Below are 19,692 nucleotides of genomic sequence, written 5' to 3' on the forward strand. Positions count from 1 at the left end.
TTTTTCACTTTAATTGTATAAATAACTTTTATTTACTACAATATAAAAATTTAATGTAATTGCTATGAATTTTTTTTGTCACTATCCAACATATATTGAAGTTCAAAAAATACAAAATCTATGTCAAAATTTTATTATTATGTTTATTATTTGTTCTTTGTGTCATTTTGATCAAGTGATGTATTATAACTTTTATTAGTGTATAAAAAAGAGATTCATTAGAATTTAAAAATTTGAAGTAAACAAACATTTAAAATATATTTTAATTTGATTATTTATTTTTCCTTTTATAGTTTTTTGAAATATTTTTTAATTTTATCAATTAAGTTCATCAATGTTGTAGTTTGCAAATTTCATAAATGTTTTGGTTCTCATAAAATTTTATTTGGTATTCTAATATATAATGTAGATAATTATAATTTATTTCAAAGTATTTGATATGGAAGAAACAATCATCCTCCTAATATTGAATATTTGATAATATTATGTTTTCTTTACCGTTGATGAGTCATTATTTTCTTCCATTTCACTAGCCTTTGTGTACCCATTAGACAGTTGATCAGTGCTTAATTGTTCATCATTAGAGTGTTTTTCATCTGTTGGGCTTTATTGGGCCACTGTTCCGAATTTGGACTAATTTCACATTATTTGACCTAATTTTTGTTTTTAATTATTTTTAGGTATTTGGGTGAAGCAATTTTGGAGCTTGGACATTAATAATTAGTTGAAGAAACTTTCCACATCATTGCCACATCATTTCCATGTCATTTCCACGTCAGCAAAGTCAATGAGTCAACATTTGAGGCCCAGAGTGGCATTTTTGTAATTCTGCGGCCCATAATGGCAGTTTTGTAATTCTGAGTGGCATGGGTGATATGACCACGAATTAGGTCTGCATGAGAGGGAGGAGCCGCTCCATCATCTTCAACCTCTCTTCAAAACCTCCATTTTCGTTCTCCAAGCTCCCATGGACGTCCCCCTTGCGGTTTTTCACGTTTTTGGCTCATTTTTACCGTTTTCATGCATATTTGACAGCACCCATTGAGGGTTTTACGTTTTGAATTCGTTTTCTTGCTTGGGCAGTTCGTTTTGTGGGTTTATTGACTTGGAACAATACCCATTCATGGGGTTTTCGCATTTATATATGATATCACCGTTTTGCATTCCATTTAAGCTTTGAAATCTCAATTTTTGGTCTTAAATTGCGTTTTCAGATTTGATAGTTAGGGTTCTTGGTTCTGATTTTTGTGATTTTAGTTTTGAAGTGTTTAATTACTCATTTCTATGTCTAGCTAAATTCGTGTATTGACTCCTTGATGAAAAACGCAATGAAGCTTTGAGGTTGTGCTTGTTTTGTGAAATCTGCCATGTTTTTGTTCTGAATTCGTGGAATGCATGTGGTGAATCTGTCAATGCTTAATTTACAGAGTAATTGCATGTGTTTTGTTTAAGATACGTTCATGCTTAATGTATGTAGCTTGGCTGTCACGAATTTAAGGATGTGTGCATTGCTTAAGTGCATAATGAAGCTAGATTGTAATTTTCGCTTAGTGAATTATTATCTAGTGGATTGAGACAGGGTTGGTGTTAATTTGGTGGCCTATGATAAGTGAAATTGCGTTTGAATCAGGGATGTCAATACGGTTTTAGTCACTGTAGCATTTAAATTAATCTATTGATTAGCATTCCGAATCTGTCTGCCAAACCCCCCCCCCTGTGTTTTATTGTTGTGTTCATCTGGAAATTTCGCTTTAAATGAAAATATTGGTCGTTGGGAGACGACTTGGTTCACTTTCATGTACTGCATTTAATATGTTTTAATTTGGTGGGGTACGACCTCTATCAACCGTAATTTTTTTTCTTTTATAAAAATTAATATTGAAGTAGTTAGAACATGAGTACGGGTATGAGTACGAGATTATACCCGTTACCCGGTGGGGATGGCGATGGGACAAAAGTCTGATACCTATAGGGTTTGGGTATGAGAATGGGGATGGATTTTTTATGCAGGGATGAGTATGGAATAGCGAAACCCGTCCCCATCCCGTTGTCATCCCTAAGAATGAACCTAATTGTTACACTTATAAAAATTAATTTCAATATTGTTAAATATTTAAAATCTTTTTTAATATTGTCCTGGACCAGAGGAAGTCGGTTTAAGGTTGAGAGGAGGAGGGGGTGTTGTCTCGGCAGGGTGCCGAGTGTGGATACTGTATTAGGGGGAGTTGGAGTCAAACCGAGGGTATGAGAGGCTGGTGTCTCGGTATTTAGTCTCGGTATGATGGCGAGGGAGAATGCATTGATCAGTTTTATATCTGGCGATATTTTTGGGTTAGTAGGGTGGTTATTATATTTTTAAATATTTTGGGTGTAAAAGATAGAAGATAATTTCGTTTTTGAGAGAAGTGGTTATTTTTAGGAAATATTTTAGAATTAGATAATGGGTGCTCTTTTAGTTATTATTTGGTGAATCTTAGGGATCAATATTTTGTAACTGATTATGATATAAATAAGAGAGTTACTCCCATGGTCAAGGGACAGAGTTCTTTTGGCCTAAACAAGTCATAAAAACTTTCTTTTTTGTTTTGGTGAGGAATTATCCCGTATTTTTCTGAACCAGAACATTGGCGCCCACCGTGGGGTTCGGTAAAACTCGATCCTTACCCCATCAAGATAATAAACAGTGAAAGAAAAAGAAGAGGGAGAGACAAACTGGAGGATGAATCGAGGCAGAGGAGCGACGCGTGAAGGGCCTACTAGGCAACAGATAATGCAGAGCATACTGGAGCTACAACGGCAGAATGAGGAGATCAGAATGAAGGCGGAGGCTGATCAGGCTCAGCTCGAAAAGGAGAGAGAGGAAGCTCGCAAAAAGGCAGAAGAAGACTTACAGGCGTTAAGGGAAGAAGCTTTGGGAGAAAGAGAGAGGTTGCGAAAAAATGCAGAAGAAACGCATCAACGATTGGAGGAGGCACTTCGACAGCAAGAACAGTTACGGAAGGCGAACGAAGATATGCAAAGCCGATTGGAGACTACTAGGACTGGTTTCCGCTATCCATGTCGGTTGAATCCCGATGTGAGTGATGCCAGTCCTCTGGTAGACGTGATTATGAACGAGCCGATCCCGCAGAATTTCGTGATTCCCAAAATCACACCTTTCACAGGGAATTCTGATCCTGAATTACATTTAAAAGCGTTCCAGGCTCGGATGATGATATCAGGTGGTAATGATGCTATACGTTGCAAAATGTTTGTGGGCACGCTGACCGAAATTGCCCTAGAATGGTTTAATACTATACCGAATTTTTCTATCAGTTCATTCAATGATTTCAAACGTCTTTTCCTGGAGAGATTCTCAGCAAATAGAGCCAAACCAGTGGAGATGGCAAACATGTTTGATATAAGGCAAACCGCCGAAGAGACGTTAAAACAATTCTTTAATCGATTCACCAATATCAGTATGAGGCTGATAGACCCTAACGAGGGTTTGCTCGTAAAAGCCTTTGTGAAAGGACTTCGAGCCAGCTCGTTCGGTGAGTCCTTGTACCGATATCCACCGAAGAGCCTTACAGAGATTAGACAAAGGGCAGCTGTGGAAATAGAGACTGAGGAGGCCATGCGCCACAAAAAGGCAGGAGACAAAAGACCAGTGGCTCATTCCAGGAGTGAAAGAGATATGAGAGCTTATCGGAGAGAAAGAACTCCTCCTAAAATGAAGTCAGATCGGCGTTTCGTCCCTTATGTGGCACAACGAAGAACCGAGTATCCGCAAGTGCGGAAGATACCTAATCTCAAGGTGCCACTGGCCCAAATCTTGGAGGATGTAGAGATAGCAAAACATTTGCGCTATCCTGACGTCGCGGGGAGAGCACTCGGCAGTAGATTGGATGCTTGGTGTGAGTTTCATCAAACCAGAGGTCATGACACCAACTCGTGTTATGGTTTGCATTATCAACTTTCCGTTTTAGCAAACAGGGGACTTCTGGAAAAATTCATGAAGTCGGGTGCCGATGAGAAATCATCTGAGATTCGCACGGTTCCCGATGTGCATGAAACACCCATTTTGGGGGATTTTAATACGATAGCAGGAGGTTTTGCGGGAGGAGGCCAAACCAGCTCGGCTAGGAAACGATATGTAAGGAGTGTCATGACTGCGGCCATGGTGGACAAGCCGAGGCAAGCTCCGGACATAACATTTTCAAATGATGATTTAAAAGGGGTAATCCCACATGAAGATGACCCATAGTCGTGTCGGTGATTATGATGGGAAGGAATGTCCACAGGGTACTAATTGATCAGGGAAGTTCTGCCGACGTGATGTTTTGGAGTACTTTCATAGGGTTACAAATACCGATGGATCAATTAAAGCCATTTGACGGAGTGCTTGTCGGTTTCTCTGGAGATCAAGTTGAGGTTAAAGGGTATGTTGATCTTAGAACAACCTTTAGAGACAACGAAGATGCCAAAACCATATTTATACGTTACATAGTAGTCAATGCTCCTTCATCATACAATTTGTTGTTGGGAAGGCCTTCTCTCAATAAGTTAAAGGCTGTAGTATCAACAATACATTTGAAGATGAAGTTTCCTTCTGATGAGGGGAAAGTACTCACTTTAGCTGTAAATCAGGAGACCGCTCGTAAATGTTACGAGGACAGTCTGAGGTTAAGGAGGAAAGTAGCATACTCAGTAAGCACAACTGAAGTAGTACCGGATCCCGAGTTGGATCCAAGGTTGGTGCACCCTGAAAGAAGGCCTCAGCCTGTGGGAGAGGTGAAGGAGGTGCTTATAGACGGGAAGAAGTTGAGAATTGGGGGCGATCTGAGTCTGGAGCAAGAACAACAGCTTATCCAAGTGTTGAGGAAAAATCTTTCTTCATTCGCTTGGAGTGTGGCTGATATGTCGGGGATTGATCCCGATTTTCTATGCCACAAGCTTAATATTAACCCGTTGGCTAAACCTAAACTTCAGAAGCATAGGCGGTTGAGTGGAGACCGTGCTCAGGCGGCAACCGAGGAGATACATAAATTGTTAGAGGCGGCCTATATCCGAGAGATACAGTATCCAACCTGGTTAGCAAATGTGGTGATGGTGAAGAAGTCTAATGGAAAGTGGAGGATGTGTGTAGATTTCACGGACTTGAACAATGCCTGTCCAAAGGATTCGTATCCTTTGCCTAATATAGATGCCCTAGTTGATAGTGCATCGGGCTGTGCTTTGCTAAGCTTCTTAGATGCTTATTCGGGCTATAATCAAATCAAGATGCATTCGTCGGATGAAGATAAGACGGCGTTTATGGGAGGTGCAGCAAATTATTGTTATCGAGTAATGCCGTTTGGGTTAAAAAATGCGGGAGCTACTTATCAAAGGCTGATGGATCGAATCTTAGCACCCATGTTGGGAAGAAATGTTCATGCGTATGTGGACGACATGGTGGTTACTTCGGGGGAAGAGAAGAAGCATGAGGAAGATCTGGAGGAATTGTTTGTTACAATCAGCAAGTACAGACTTAAGCTTAATCCCGAGAAGTGTGTTTTTGGGGTTAAAGCTGGAAAGTTTCTGGGTTTTCTACTCACCGAGAGGGGGATAGAAGCTAATCCCGATAAATGTGCAGCCATTATAAATATGAGGAGTCCTAGTAATGTAAAAGAAGTGCAGAGACTGACGGGAAAGATGGCGGCTTTGTCCCGTTTTCTTGCCAAAAGTGGGGATCGGGGTCTTCCTTACTTTCAATGTTTGAAGAAGAATGAACGGTTTCAATGGACTGATCGGTGTGAGGAAGCATTCCAAAAATTGAAGGAATATTTGAGCAAGCCGCCGGTGTTATGTAAACCAGAAAAAGGGGCTGAGTTGTCATTGTACATATCGGTGACCGAACACGCTGTCAGTTCGGTCTTAGTCAGAGAAAGTGGTGGGGAGCAGAAACCGGTATATTTCGTAAGCAAAGTGCTCCATGGTGCAGAGGTGAGATATCCCACTATAGAGAAAGCCGCATTGGCCGTGGTTGTGTCTGCTCGGCGTCTGAGACATTATTTTCAGAATCATAGTATCAAAGTGATGACGGATCTTCCCATTAGATACATATTACAAAAACCTGATATATCGGGCAGGTTGGTTAAATGGGCAATAGAGCTGTCGGAATATGGGATACAGTATGAGTCGCGAGGACTGATCAAGGCCCAGTTTTTAGCTGATTTTGTGGTAGAATTATCTGAGCCGCTTATTAAGAATCAGGGTGTAGGAGAGATAACGTGGATATTATCGGTGGACGGGGCTTCCAATTTAAGGGGTAGCGGTGCTGGTATAGTTTTGGAAGGCCCGAAAGGGGTATTAATCGAACAATCGTTGAGGTTTGCTTTCAAAGCCAGTAATAATCAAGCAGAATATGAGGCTTTGATAGCTGGTATGCTTCTGGCTAAAGAGATGGGGATTACTAGGTTGTTGGTTAAAAGTGATTCCGCACTGGTGGCAGGTCAGGTGAATGGGGAATTTCAAGCCCGCGACCCGCAGTTGGCCAAGTATTTGGAAGTTGTCCAAACTATTGCGAATAACTTTGTTCTTCTTGAGTTCGTGCATGTTCCGAGGGAGCAGAATTCCCGAGCTGATTTGTTATCCAAGTTGGCTAGTTGTTCGAAACCGGGGCAGCATAAGTCAGTGATAAGGGAGACATTAATAGCTCCTCGGGTCGACACGCAGGAAAAGCATCAAGTGATGGAGATTGTGGCAACCGAAGAATCTTGGATGGCACCTTTAAAGAGTTATCTTGCGGATGGTAAATTACCTGAGGATTCCAATGAATCGCAGAAAGTAAAGAAAAACTCAAGCAGGTATACGCTGATAGATGGTCACTTATTTAGGTATGGATATTCCAGACCTTTGATGATTTGCGTAGGAAGGAGGGAGGCAGACCAGCTCATGGCCGAGCTTCATGAGGGAATCTGTGGGAGCCATGTAGGGGGAAGAGCATTGATGCTGCGAATAATCCGAGGAGGGTTCTTTTGGCCCACTATGAAAAGTGACTGTATGGAGTATGTCAGGAAATGTGAATCATGTCAGAAACATGCCGATTGGAGTCATGCCCCGCCAGAGGTACTGCACTCTATTAATGCACCGTGGCCTTTTCACACTTGGGGAATAGATATTTTAGGTCCGTTTCCCAAGGCGGTGAGGCAATTCAAGTTTTTGATCGTGGCTGTAGAATATTTTACAAAGTGGATTGAAGCCGAGCCGGTTGCTGTCATCTCGGGTGGGCGAGTCCGAGAGTTTATTTGGAAGAATATAATATGCCGATTTGGTGTGCCACGTCGAATTATTTCAGACAATGGAACTCAGTTTGCATGTTCACAGGTGAAGCAGTTGTGCACTGAAGTCGGAACTAAACAGGTCTTCTCGTCGGTGGAGCATCCCCAGACGAATGGGCAGGCGGAAGTAGCTAATAGGGTGATATTGAGGGGATTGAAGCGAAGATTGGCGGCGGCAAAGGGAGAATGGCCAAATGAGATACCTCGAGTGCTGTGGGCTTATCATACCACTCCTCAGACGACTACCCGAGAGACTCCTTTTTCTTTGGTGTATGGAACTGATGCTATGATCCCTATTGAGGTCATAGAGAACACCGGGAGAGTAAGGTTATTTGACGAAGAGATTTCTAAGGTTGGTTTGAAGGCAAACCTTGACGTTATAGATGAGGTTCGGGATTTGGCTCAGATTTCTAATGAGGCAATGAAGAGAAGGTTAGAGAGAAGTTACAAGACTAAGGTAGTACCTCGGAAGTTTCAAGAACAAGATCTAGTATTAAGGAAAGCACAGCTAATTCAGATGGATAGCAAATTGGCGCCGAAGTGGACTGGACCCTATCGTGTTAAGCAAGTGTTGGGAGAAGGAGCTTATAAGTTGGAAACATTAGAGGGGAGGGAAATCCCGCGAACATGGAATGCAGCAAGTTTACGTTTTTATTTTAGTTAAAATTTGGTTAAGTTGTTTTGCTTTTTGTAAAAACATTTATGCTTTGATTTTTAATACTACAATATTTTCGTTTCACATGTAAAATTCCGAGTTTGTACACTCGAGGTTAAAATTCCGAGTTTGTACACTCGAGGTTAAAATTCCGAGTTTGTACACTCGAGGTTAAAATTCCGAGTTTGTACACTCGAGGTTAAAAGGAGTTCTATTTTCTTTAATTTGGTGTTTGCAGGATTAGGAGCTTGGTTTATGAACAGGACTGAGAGCTCGGTTTATGGACGAGTTAGTGTTTGTTTCATTTTGGTGTTTGCAGGACTGAGAGCTCGGTTTGTAAACGAGTTATTATTTTCTTTAGTTGGGTGTTTCCAGGATTGAGAGCTTGGTTTATAAGCAGGTTCTTAGTTTGGTGTTTAACAAACTCGGTTTATAAACGAGTTAGTATTTGTTTCATTTTGGTGTTTGCAGGATTGAGAGCTCGGTTTGTAAACGAGTTATTATTTTCTTTAGTTGGGTGTTTTCAGGATTGAGAGTTTGGTTTATAAGCAGGTTCTTATTTATTTTAGTTTGGTGTTTAACAAATTCGGTTTATTATTATTTTCTTTAGTTTGGTGTTTGCAGGATTGAGAAGCTCGGTTTATAAACGAGTTATTGTTTACTTTAGTTTGGTGTTTGTTGGGTTAAGGGTTTGATTTGTAAACGGGTTATTATTTGAGCGTTTGAGAGATTGAGAGATCGGTTTATAAACGAATTATTATCTAGTCGATTAACGTAAGGAGCTAAAAGGGTTATCTAGTCGGATTAATTGATATAAATTGCGAAAGAAGAGAATAGGGAAAGTAAAAATGAAATTCAAAACATAATGTGTCAAGTAAGAAGTAGAAATGTAGAAATAAACAAGTTAAAAGTTCGAAGAACAAAGGGAGAGCAGGAAAAAGGAATGCCTAGTCATCGATATCAACAAGTTGTCCATCAACCACCGTCTTGGAGATGTCCGCTGGTGATAAATCTGCATCGGGGTAAAGAACTCGGACTTGCTCTAGGGCTAGTTGGAATCCCATGTTCAGCGAGGAACCGATCTGATCTTTAAGGAGTTCTGAATTATGGAGAAAGTCTTTTTCTTTGAGAACCCAGTTTTCCTTTTCGGCTTCAAGGACTTTCAGTTGGTTCTGCAATCGGCAAGTAACTCATCCGACTTTTTGACTTGGGTAGTTAGTTCAGCTACTTCGTTGGTCAGGCGGGAGGTTTCGGTTTTGGAAAGAGCCAAGGCTCGATCTTTTTGTTCTAGGTCAAGAGATTTCTGGGTGGATTGAAGATTGAACTGGTCCATCAGCATGATGCTAGATGCCTCTGCCCTATGAAGATCAGCCAGGAGATTTTCATGGAGAGTTTGGGGGTCTTGGGCTCTTAGCAGATTGACGTCGTGGCGAAGGTAATTGTGCTTCCGGCTATGTTGGGAGTGGAGGAATTGAGGGTGCCAGAAGCTTAATTCAGTATCGTCTGCGGTGTGAAGCGGAGCTATTGGAGTCTAGGAGGTCGAGTGTTGGGAGGTGCTCTCAACAACTTTCTTACCTCGGGCTCTAGATCTTCGGGTTAAGGCTTCGAGGTCGGGTTCCGAGGCTTCTTCATGAAGCTCAATTCGGGGAGGAGGCGCTGAAGGGCTTGCACCAGGGGTGGAGGTTTTTTGTCTCTTAAGTTGGCGGGCTCGTTTCAACATATCTTCGTGGGACATCGCCATCAGGTTCTCTGTAAAAAGAAATAAGATCGGTTAAAAGGAGAGGATCAATAGCAAACTTGTTATAGTAAAGGAACAGTTGTAAAGTAAGTACCGATGTGGAATTTTAGATCTACCACTCGGAATTCCAGCTCTAAAAGTTTTCGAGTGTCAAAAACAACATCCAGTTGTTCCAGCATCAAGCAGTCTTTTTTCTCGGAGGGGTCCAGGTCGTCTAATTGCCGAGGTGATTGAAGATTAGGTGATTGACACCAATACAAGGGGAAGCCTTCTAAAAGGGAAGGACTCTGGTCGGGGGCGACTATTTTTATAAAGATGCCTTTGAAACCTTTGTAGGAGGAGTTATATAAGGTTAGAAGGGCTCGGCCGCTAACTCCGCTAAGAGAGGCTAGTAGTTGCTTATGAGGGGATCTCAATTCGAAAAAATAGAGAAACATGTTTCTTGAGGGGGTAATACCGAAGTGGGTACATAAAATTTGAAATGCACGAATAAAGGCCCAGTTGTTGGGGTGAAGCTGACAAGGAGAAACGTTCAAAACAGTAAGGAGTTCCTTTTCAAAGGTGTTAAAGGGAAGGCGTAAACCTAATTTCTCAAATAAGGTAATATACATGAAGGTAAATTTGTGAGGAGAAATAGGGAATAAGTTGCCATCCCTGCAGATGAGTTCATCGTTTTCACAAGCAATTACAGTTACGTCAGACTCATTACTCTTACACAGTGTTTGGTGGCGCCTAAAAGCCCTAACCCTAGTCAGGGTGGTCATGGTGGAGGTTTCTCGCCGTAAGGCCAGAGGGGCCCAAGAATAGAGGGCGTTATAATGGTCGTTCATGAAGGGCGATTAAACTATACCAAAGGAGGGGTTTTTTCTCGAAATAAGTTAGGGTGATCGAAAAAGAAGGTGCAAGCTAAAACACAGTGCAGAGACAGAGACAATGTATAAGGAACCAGTACAAAGAACCAGAAAATGCAGGTGTAGAATTTGAAAGGAGAAAAGAAGAAGTACCTGGAGGAAGAAAATGGCGGTTGAGCAAGATGTTGGGAGGTGAAAAGCTTGAGTGAAGAGTGAGGCGAATGCAAGGGAGTGAGGAAATGGTTAATGGAGGGAGTTGAAAAGGGGAAATAAGCGTCGTTTAATATTCAAAAAGGGGAAGTTGAAAGAGTGACCGTTGGATGGTTTACACGTGGGGGCGCAAATGCAGGGAGTAACGGCAGATAAGTTACATGTGGATGCGTAACTGTAGGGAGTAATGATGATTTTACGGGAAGTAGTGAAGGACAGGGGTGACAAGACAAATTCTGCTCTCTTCGTCTTAAAACCGAGATCGTGCACAATTTGGAGAGCTATGTCCTGGACCAGAGGAAGTCGGTTTAAGGTTGAGAGGAGGAGGGGGTGTTGTCTCGGTAGGGTGCCGAGTGTGGATACTGTATTAGGGGGAGTTGGAGTCAAACCGAGGGTATGAGAGGCTGGTGTCTCGATATTTAGTCTCGGTATGATGGCGAGGGAGAATGCATTGATCAGTTTTATATCTGGCGATATTTTTGGGTTAGTAGGGTGGTTATTATATTTTTAAATATTTTGGGTGTAGAAGATAGAAGATAATTTCGTTTTTGAGATAAGTGGTTATTTTTAGGAAATATTTTAGAATTAGATAATGGGTGCTCTTTTAGTTATTATTTGGTGAATCTTAGGGATCAATATTTTGTAACTGATTATGATATAAATAAGAGAGTTACTCCCATGGTCAAGGGACAGAGTTTTTTTGGCCTAAACAAGTCATAAAAACTTTCTTTTTTGTTTTGGTGAGGAATTATCCCGTAGTTAGAACATGAGTACGGGTATGAGTACGAGATTATACCCGTTACCCGGTGGGGATGGCGATGGGACAAAAGTCTGATACCTATAGGGTTTGGGTATGAGAATGGGGATGAATTTTTTATGCAGGGATGAGTATGGAATAGCGAAACCCGTCCTCATCCCGTTGTCATCCCTAAGAATGAACCTAATTGTTACACTTATAAAAATTAATTTAAATATTGTTAAATATTTAAAATCTTTTTTAATATGCTAAAAGTAATGGACATACCAAATAAACACTACTAAAAATCGTCACTACAGTCCGAATTTCTGTAACCGCAACATAACAGAATAATAAAAGAAAAACGATGAAATGAGATGAAAAAATATAGAGGAATTCAGGCTGAACCTGGTAAGCAGAGGTGCCTGAACCGAAAACAAAATCGGCCGGAAAATCATCTCTGTTATAGGTATCGGCACCGATAACTCTCCCCAAAACCAAATTCAGAAGCAAGAAACCGAGAATGATAGCGTTGCTGAAGCATGTGTGTGGTGCTTCCATCGTTTCACCAAACATTTGATTTCAACCTCATCATGGACAACATTTGTTTCAAGTGGAAACGAATGTGCCAAAACGGGTGGTCCATGGGCTTCATCTTTCCATTATTGGTGTGTTGATGTTGAAATTAAGATTGGTATTGTTCCCACCCCTTCACGCATTTTTCTTTTGTTTTCAACAAATTATTTCTTTCTAAGTTAAAATAAACTTATCTACTTATTTATGGCGTATCCTTTCAGTGTTGTTAGAATACGTTTACTATAAAAGTTATATAATATTTTAATAATTTTAGCAAATTAATTTTAATTCACAAAACAACTGATTTTACTTTTTCCGGAAAATTTTCTCAAATAAACTGGTTATTGAAAAAGAGATAATAAAGAAATAACACATACTAGTTAGAAATTTGGGACAGATATTTCAACTTTTGACTCATACTCACATGTATTTCTAAGTTTTTTTATTGGATTAACCTTTTTTATTAACGTATTCTTATAAAACTCGAAGCAAGGTTTTTCTCAATATAATAAAAGATTATTTTTGAATAATATCCTTTTTCTTCTTTAAATTTGTTAAGGAACACAATTAAAAACCACATTTTTATATATACTGTTAATTAATTAAAAACTTAATTCTGTAAGTTTAATATTATTTTCCCACTAAATTAAATTTTTGTCTTAATAATTGATTAAAAAAGGCCAAGAATATTAAATTTTATGCAAATTTAAGGGTGTTGCTTCCTGACCCTATCACATTTCTTCATCCACTTCACCAAGAATATTATATTTTTGTGTTCTGAAAATTAAATTCCAAAAGTGTTAGGTCCTGGAAGAAAAACAACGAGGTGCAGGAAGTAATTCCTTGAATTTAATTTGTGCAATCACCAATAGCTATAGGTCTATATGAAACAAACACTTTCTGGAAATTGCGGGTATATTGAATACCTTTTTCATGCCTTTGAAGCCACAGCCACCAAGACCTAGCCATCCACGGAAGAAAAACAAGTGATTCGGCCAATACGTTCTTCACTTAAATTTTTATTTCAATAAGTCTCAAGTTTAGAATAATTAAATTAATAAGACTATTTTGATTTGTAAGTTACTAACAACGTTCAATACATATCACATATTTTGTTATTTTATTATCATTTTTTCTTAAATTATTTTATTTTTTGAAAAATAATAATCCACGTATCACGTTGTGATGCATCGCAAGACAGTAATAATATCATATATCAATGTTAGTGTTACGAAATATTATTTCGTGCGAGTTGTGATGTATCATATGACACTGATGGTATCACATGTCAATGTTAATATCACAATTCAATTTTAAATATTGTTATTTTGTATTCAATTTGATTCATATATATATATATATATATATATATATATATATATATATATATATATATAATTTAGTTACAATTTTTATTAAAATTTTATTATTAATGTGATAAAATTAATAATAAGAATTAAAATATAATTTGTAGATACTAATTATTTAAGTTATTGTATATTTTTATTTTTTAATCATATAATAAAAATTAATTTTTTTAAAATTATTTTCATTTTAAATTTTAATATTCTTTAAGTCAAACAAATATTTATTCTATATTTTTTAAATAAGACAATACTTTTTTATTTATCATACAAATATTATTATATTTATTAAATAATTAATTTTAGTTTCATTTGCAAAAAGAGTAATATTTGAAACTATTATATTATTAATCCATATTTTTATAAGATTAAAAGTATTTTATTTAAATGAAAAATCCAATAATATCGTTAGAGTTCGTTAAAAAATAATTTCAAAAGTATTTAATAAAAAAATCAATTTTAATTTAAATATGATATAATATTTATACATATAATAAATTTGTTTTCAATGAGAGAACACTGCTCCATTTAAAAAAAAATGAGACTGAAATAAATGAAAGAGACAAATATATGAACAATTAAATTTAAGGAGATGACATGTGATATTAACATTGACATATAACACCTTTAATGTCACATATGACACCTTTCAATGTCTCACTTTACGGTTAAAGTTATAACAAACTTAAATTTTGACATTAAAAAAGACAAATACATACTAAAATTTACTTTGACCGTTTGCATCAAACATAAATTTACATCTATCATTTAAGCACTTGAAATAAAATTACGTTTATTATTTTAACATACATAAAATTACACATCCTGAATTTACACATAAAATTATTTTATCACTAGCATGTATAAAATTAAAAATCTGATAAAGAAATGAGTTACATGAGTATTAGCAACCGAATCAATGTTCCAACTACCTTTAAGCAAAAAGATTAATAAAAATGGTAGAAAAAACCAAACCATTGAAAAAGTAGTAGCCTCTGAAATAGACATAATCATTATAGTAAGAACAATTGACTATGTAACATTTGATGTTAAACCTGAACGAGATTCAACAATAGTTGGTATTTTAAGTTCAAAAGATAAATATTTTCTTCTTCTATCTATAAAGACTACAAAATAATTTTGATCGTAATATTATTTATTTTTATATTTTAATAAATAAATTTCAAATTTGTTACTACTCATTATTAGCTTTACAATTTTACTCAATATCTTTATTTGACTTTTGACATCCCAATTTGATAGCAAGATGAAATTTTTTAGTAAAATAAATCGATAATGGCTACTACTTTTATATGTTTCTATTTTTTCTTTCTCAAATATTTAAAAGTGAAATTATCTCAACATTAAAGAGAAATCATTGTTGTCGTTTTTATACTTGTCTTTTCAGAAACTTTATGTCTTGGTCACTGATTACATCCGTGATGGATAAGCAACGATTGTGTTTCTGGATATGATGATGTGTCATCTTTTGGAATTGGAATTGGACCAAAAAACAGGTGGCTGGGGATATTTTGTATGGATGCGACTAATTAAACTTATAATTTTAAATAGAAGGACATCTAGTTATAGTAAAATTAAAAAAAAAAATTGGAAAGTTTAGACATATGGAATAAAAAATAAGAAGTTAAACTTAAATTATTTTAAATAAAGAGTAACATTTAAATATGAATAAAGTGAAAATATATTGTGAAATATAATCTTATTAAAAATTTAACATGAATTTAAGGTTAAAGTTAAAAAAGAAATACATAAGATATTGTTATCAATGTAAATATTGACTTTAAGTTAATTTGTATTGTTTGATGTGTACGCACATATTTTATGGTTAGAGTGGTTAGTTATATATTATATGAAAATAAAATATATATGTACGTATCATTGTTAAAATAAAATGTAGATATATTTTGAATTTTGGTCCCGTGCAAAAATATTGCCTACACATAAATAATCAAGTTAAAGAAAAATGAAAAAATAAAAAAATGCAAACATATTGTGAGATACGGTCCCTATTAGAAAAAAGTTAAAGTAACCTGAAATTGATGTTAAAATTTTTAAACAACAATACATGCAGATGTTATTATCGTAGACATTAAATTTATAATAAAAGTTAAACATAATATATAAAAGTATTATAGTAATTAATTTTGTTTTTAATATTCAATAAATAATAGTATGCATGATTATAAATTTAAAAACTTGATTTAGGTAATGTTTGGAATGAATAATTGAATATTTATTGCAATCAGAAAAAAATTGTTTTTGAAATGTAAAAGTGTATGTTGACTATAATAATTGGAGTGATTATTATAATAAAAGTTATAATCATTATAGAAAATAAAAATTATTAAACAATGATAAAAAATATTTGAATAGATAAAACTAATGGTTACTAATGTTTTTTTTTTTACTGTAAGAATAAATTTGAGGATAATAAAAATTTATCTTAATAAATAAATTTGTAAGGATGTTTTTGACATTTTAAATAAATTTTAATAATTACAGAAAAATAGATGTTTTCGATATTTTTAAAATTTTATTGATAATTAAATTTCAATCACACTGATTTTATTCTAAGTAACAATGAAACATAAAAAAAAATTGTAAGTTTGTAAGAAAGTTTCAGAAATTTCTTCACACTACTTAAAAATTTAAAAATTTAGAATTTAAATTTTCTTAAGGATATATATATATATATATATATATATATATATATATATATATATATATATATATATATATATATATATATATATATATATATATAAACATTTAATACTTTAGAGAATATAAAAGGTAAACGTTACTTTTTATTACAATTATAAAATATAGTTTTAATTTGAAACTAAACTTATCACCTTTTCCCGCAATCTACAAAAAATAATTAGTAATTTAAGCTTTTATGATTCAGATTTACTTTTCAAAAGTTTATATAAAACATTCTAAATAAAACTGTAACCGTCTTTTTTTATGTAAAGCAAAAGTGATTTTCCACGAAAAAGAAATAACCGAAACAAATCAAACACTTAATTTTACAGACAAATAATAACTTATAAAATTCATTTACATTTAAGCAATATAACTGAAACAAACTGAATACTTAATTGTGCAGACAAGTAATAACTTATGAAATTCATTTACATTTAAGCAATATTAATTTTGCAGACAAGTAATATCTCAAATTCATTTACATTTAAGCAATATAACACTGTTTTTACTAAGTAATTCTCACATCTACAATTTAATTTCTTCAATAATAGAAAAAGAGAAGAGAGACAGGAATATAAATGAAAGCTATATTTTTATCTCATCCAATTCTTGAGATGTATACCATTTCTTTAATTAATTCATTCCTTTTCACTTAATACAATACATACAAATGTAAACAAAGGTTTTGTATTATTACATTTGAGGAATAACAAATCAAGGAAAGGGAGAGAGTATTGTTCAAAAAAACTTTCAACTACTACAACAAATGGCAAATTACAGAGGAGGATGAATGCATGTTGTAGACTACAACACTTCTAAAACACTTTTGTACATGGGTAACTTCTCTATTTATTCAAATCAACCCATTGAATACTGTCAAAAAACCCATATTAAAATCAACCCATCGAATTCAGCTTCTCTAATCTAGAATGATGGAAATCATTCACGTGAAATTTGGTTATGCTTGATAAAGACATATACATCACTATATATAGCCACCACGTTAGAGAAGACAGCTAAGACTATCATAACATAAAATCTTATCTGATCTATTTGCAATGTTGTAGCGGTCCTTGCACAGTTAAAATGATGGTTGGAACACTCCATCAATCAAATTCTTAGCACGAATATATAAAAGGAATCAATAAGGGGGCTTACAGTCATTGGGTGAGATTCTTCAATATCTATTAGCACTCCATTGAACATCTCCATTATGTAAAGATTACATGCTAGTGATCTTGCATAACCAAACAATGGTGAGTGCAATGTTAACCACCAAGCTCTCAACTACCAGAACAACCTATTGATCAAGAAAAAGGAACTAAAAACATATTTATAAATAAAAGAACAAGTTGTGTTTGGAATTGAGACAGCAGAATTCTCACGGGCTTATTCATGAATTTGATTCGGTAGTAGCTGGAATATGTCATAAATCTGCATTTCATGCACCAAAACGAAATTGTTGGCCATTTTACTCCAGATGATCTCATCAGGCATAAATGTAGGTGATCGTTTCAAATAAAGAGAAATATTCAAAATAAAAGACAAAATCAATAATATGCAGGACACAATGTTAAATAAAAGTCAAGAAAGAAAATTTAGGAAGAAAAGCCTGTAACCTTTATAAAATGAGATACTAATGAAAAATGACCTTTTGTCCACCTCATTGGTAACCTGAAAAAACAATAAGGTAAAGCAGGGAGAGAAGTTATGGAAGGCTCCTGACTTGTTCATAATTTTTAATTATGATTAAACAACACTATTTTTTTTATTAATAGACAATTCAATAGAGAATGTCATAACTTTGTTATAAGAATATTAATTCTATAAGCAAGACTTCTGTAAGGCCCACTTTTTGTGCTGCCCTTTTTCTTAAGGCTGCCCTAACCTTTGGGCCTTAGGGCTGGCCCAGAAGGGGGAAAACCAACCTAAATCTGCCTAAACCCTTATTCTTGCACTCATTCTGCGTAAAACAGATTCCCGCATCCCTTGAGCTGCTGCTGCCGCCTCTGCTAGGGCTTTACTCTCACCGCTACGTTGAGCTAGGAGGACTAGTCGTTCCAAGTAAGTTAACTGCCCAAACGTTCTCTCCTCATTCTAGCTTTATTGTCAGGGTTTTGACTGAGGTTCCCCTATTAATCTCGTTTCCGCTATGTTTCTCTAATCTCTAGTTCATTAAGTTAAACTCGTAACTGCTGTGCTCGTTGTTCGAGGTTGAGAGTCTTGTACTAGCTTATTCCAGGTAAGGGAAGCTAGACTTCATGCTCTTGGTTCACTGTTTGGTGTGTTTTGGTCCTGTTTCGCGTTTTGGTGATAATATGTTGGTTTTTATGGTACGAAAATGCTTTGGGTGTTGTTATGAGCGAGTCCTTGTTTGAATGTGCGTGGTCTAGTGGTGAGTACTGATAAACTCGCCCAGGCGAGCTCATCTCGCTTAGGCGAGAATAACGGGAACTCGCTCAGGTTTTCTGCTCGAGCGCTCGCCTAGGCGAGAAGCTGTATTTTTGAGTGACGAACTATCTCGCCTAGGCGAGACCGCCTCGGCTAAGCGAGAGTTCGCGAAACCTTCTAGGGAAATTGGCATAGTCTCGCCTAAGCTAGAGTCTGCAGCTTGAGCGAGAGCACTCCTCTCGCCTGAGCGAGGATTCCCAGTTTTGAGCGAGACCTCGCTGGAGTTTTGGTTATGCTTCATTTCATGAATATTGCGGGTTGTTGGATGGCTGAATCATTGATTTATTGTATAAAGGGGATGGATATGCATGTGCTATGTATGTTATGGGTGGGAGTTACTTAATTGGTGATGAGTTTGGCATGATTTATGACTGATGGTTGGTCATGTATGCTAAATGACATGTTAATGGTATGCATATGAAGTCCATGATTGGTTGATACTGTATGAGAAAGGTTTGTGTAGGACATAATTCCATGACCCTTGTAACGGTGCCTGTGGTGGTGCCTCATCTTAAGGACATAATTCCGTGGGCCCTTCTAGGGGGAGTCCACAGTGGTGCCTCAACAATTGGACTTAATTCCATGAACCTCGAGGTGAGAGTTCACGGTGGTGCCTTGAGATCAGGATGTAATTCCACGAGGGTAACGTGGTGGTGCCTCACGGCCAGGACGTAATTCCGTGGAGGCCACGTGGTGGTGCCTCTTGTAAGGGTGTAATTTCGCGAAGGCCTCGTGGTGACGCCTCACTGCTAGGACATAATTCCACTGCCACGTGGTGGTGCCTCATTAAGCTTATTCGGATAGTCAAGTCTTAGTGTTTTATATGGTTTGGTACCTCATGTGTGGATGTCTGCTATGCATGTTTGAATATTTGAATGGTATATCGAATGTATGATACGATGATTTCTTCGCTAGTTTACCCTTTTGCTTGCTTGTGTGTCATGTGTGGTTTCCTCCTTTGCGATGATCATCAACCTCGTTGATGTGAGCAGATGTGAGATCTTCCGGCAGTGGTAATAATGGAGGTGCTGCGATTTGATAAATCTTGGACGTCCATCGGGCTCACTTTGGGGACCCATAACT

At 36.4% G+C, this 19,692-nt stretch overlaps 1 protein-coding gene and 1 pseudogene across 1 annotated transcript in view; one reads left to right on the forward strand and one right to left on the reverse strand.

Annotated features, from left to right (window-relative positions):
- The window catches only part of LOC114191795 (hydroxyisourate hydrolase-like), a 30,725-nt gene extending 18,635 nt beyond the window's left edge, over positions 1–12,090 (reverse strand). Inside the window, exon 1 of the mRNA XM_085676305.1 lies at positions 11,900–12,090. The gene's annotated coding sequence lies outside the window, so the exon portion shown is untranslated. The remainder of the gene's footprint in view (positions 1–11,899) is intronic.
- LOC146884765 (uncharacterized) lies at positions 187–11,842 on the forward strand (annotated as a pseudogene).
- Positions 12,091–19,692: the final 7,602 nt, after the last annotated feature.

The sequence above is a fragment of the Vigna unguiculata genome, chromosome 7 (genome assembly GCF_037176805.1).
Source record: "Vigna unguiculata cultivar grain cowpea cultivar isolate G323 ecotype 2 chromosome 7, ASM3717680v1, whole genome shotgun sequence".
Classification (NCBI taxonomy): domain Eukaryota; kingdom Viridiplantae; phylum Streptophyta; class Magnoliopsida; order Fabales; family Fabaceae; genus Vigna; species Vigna unguiculata.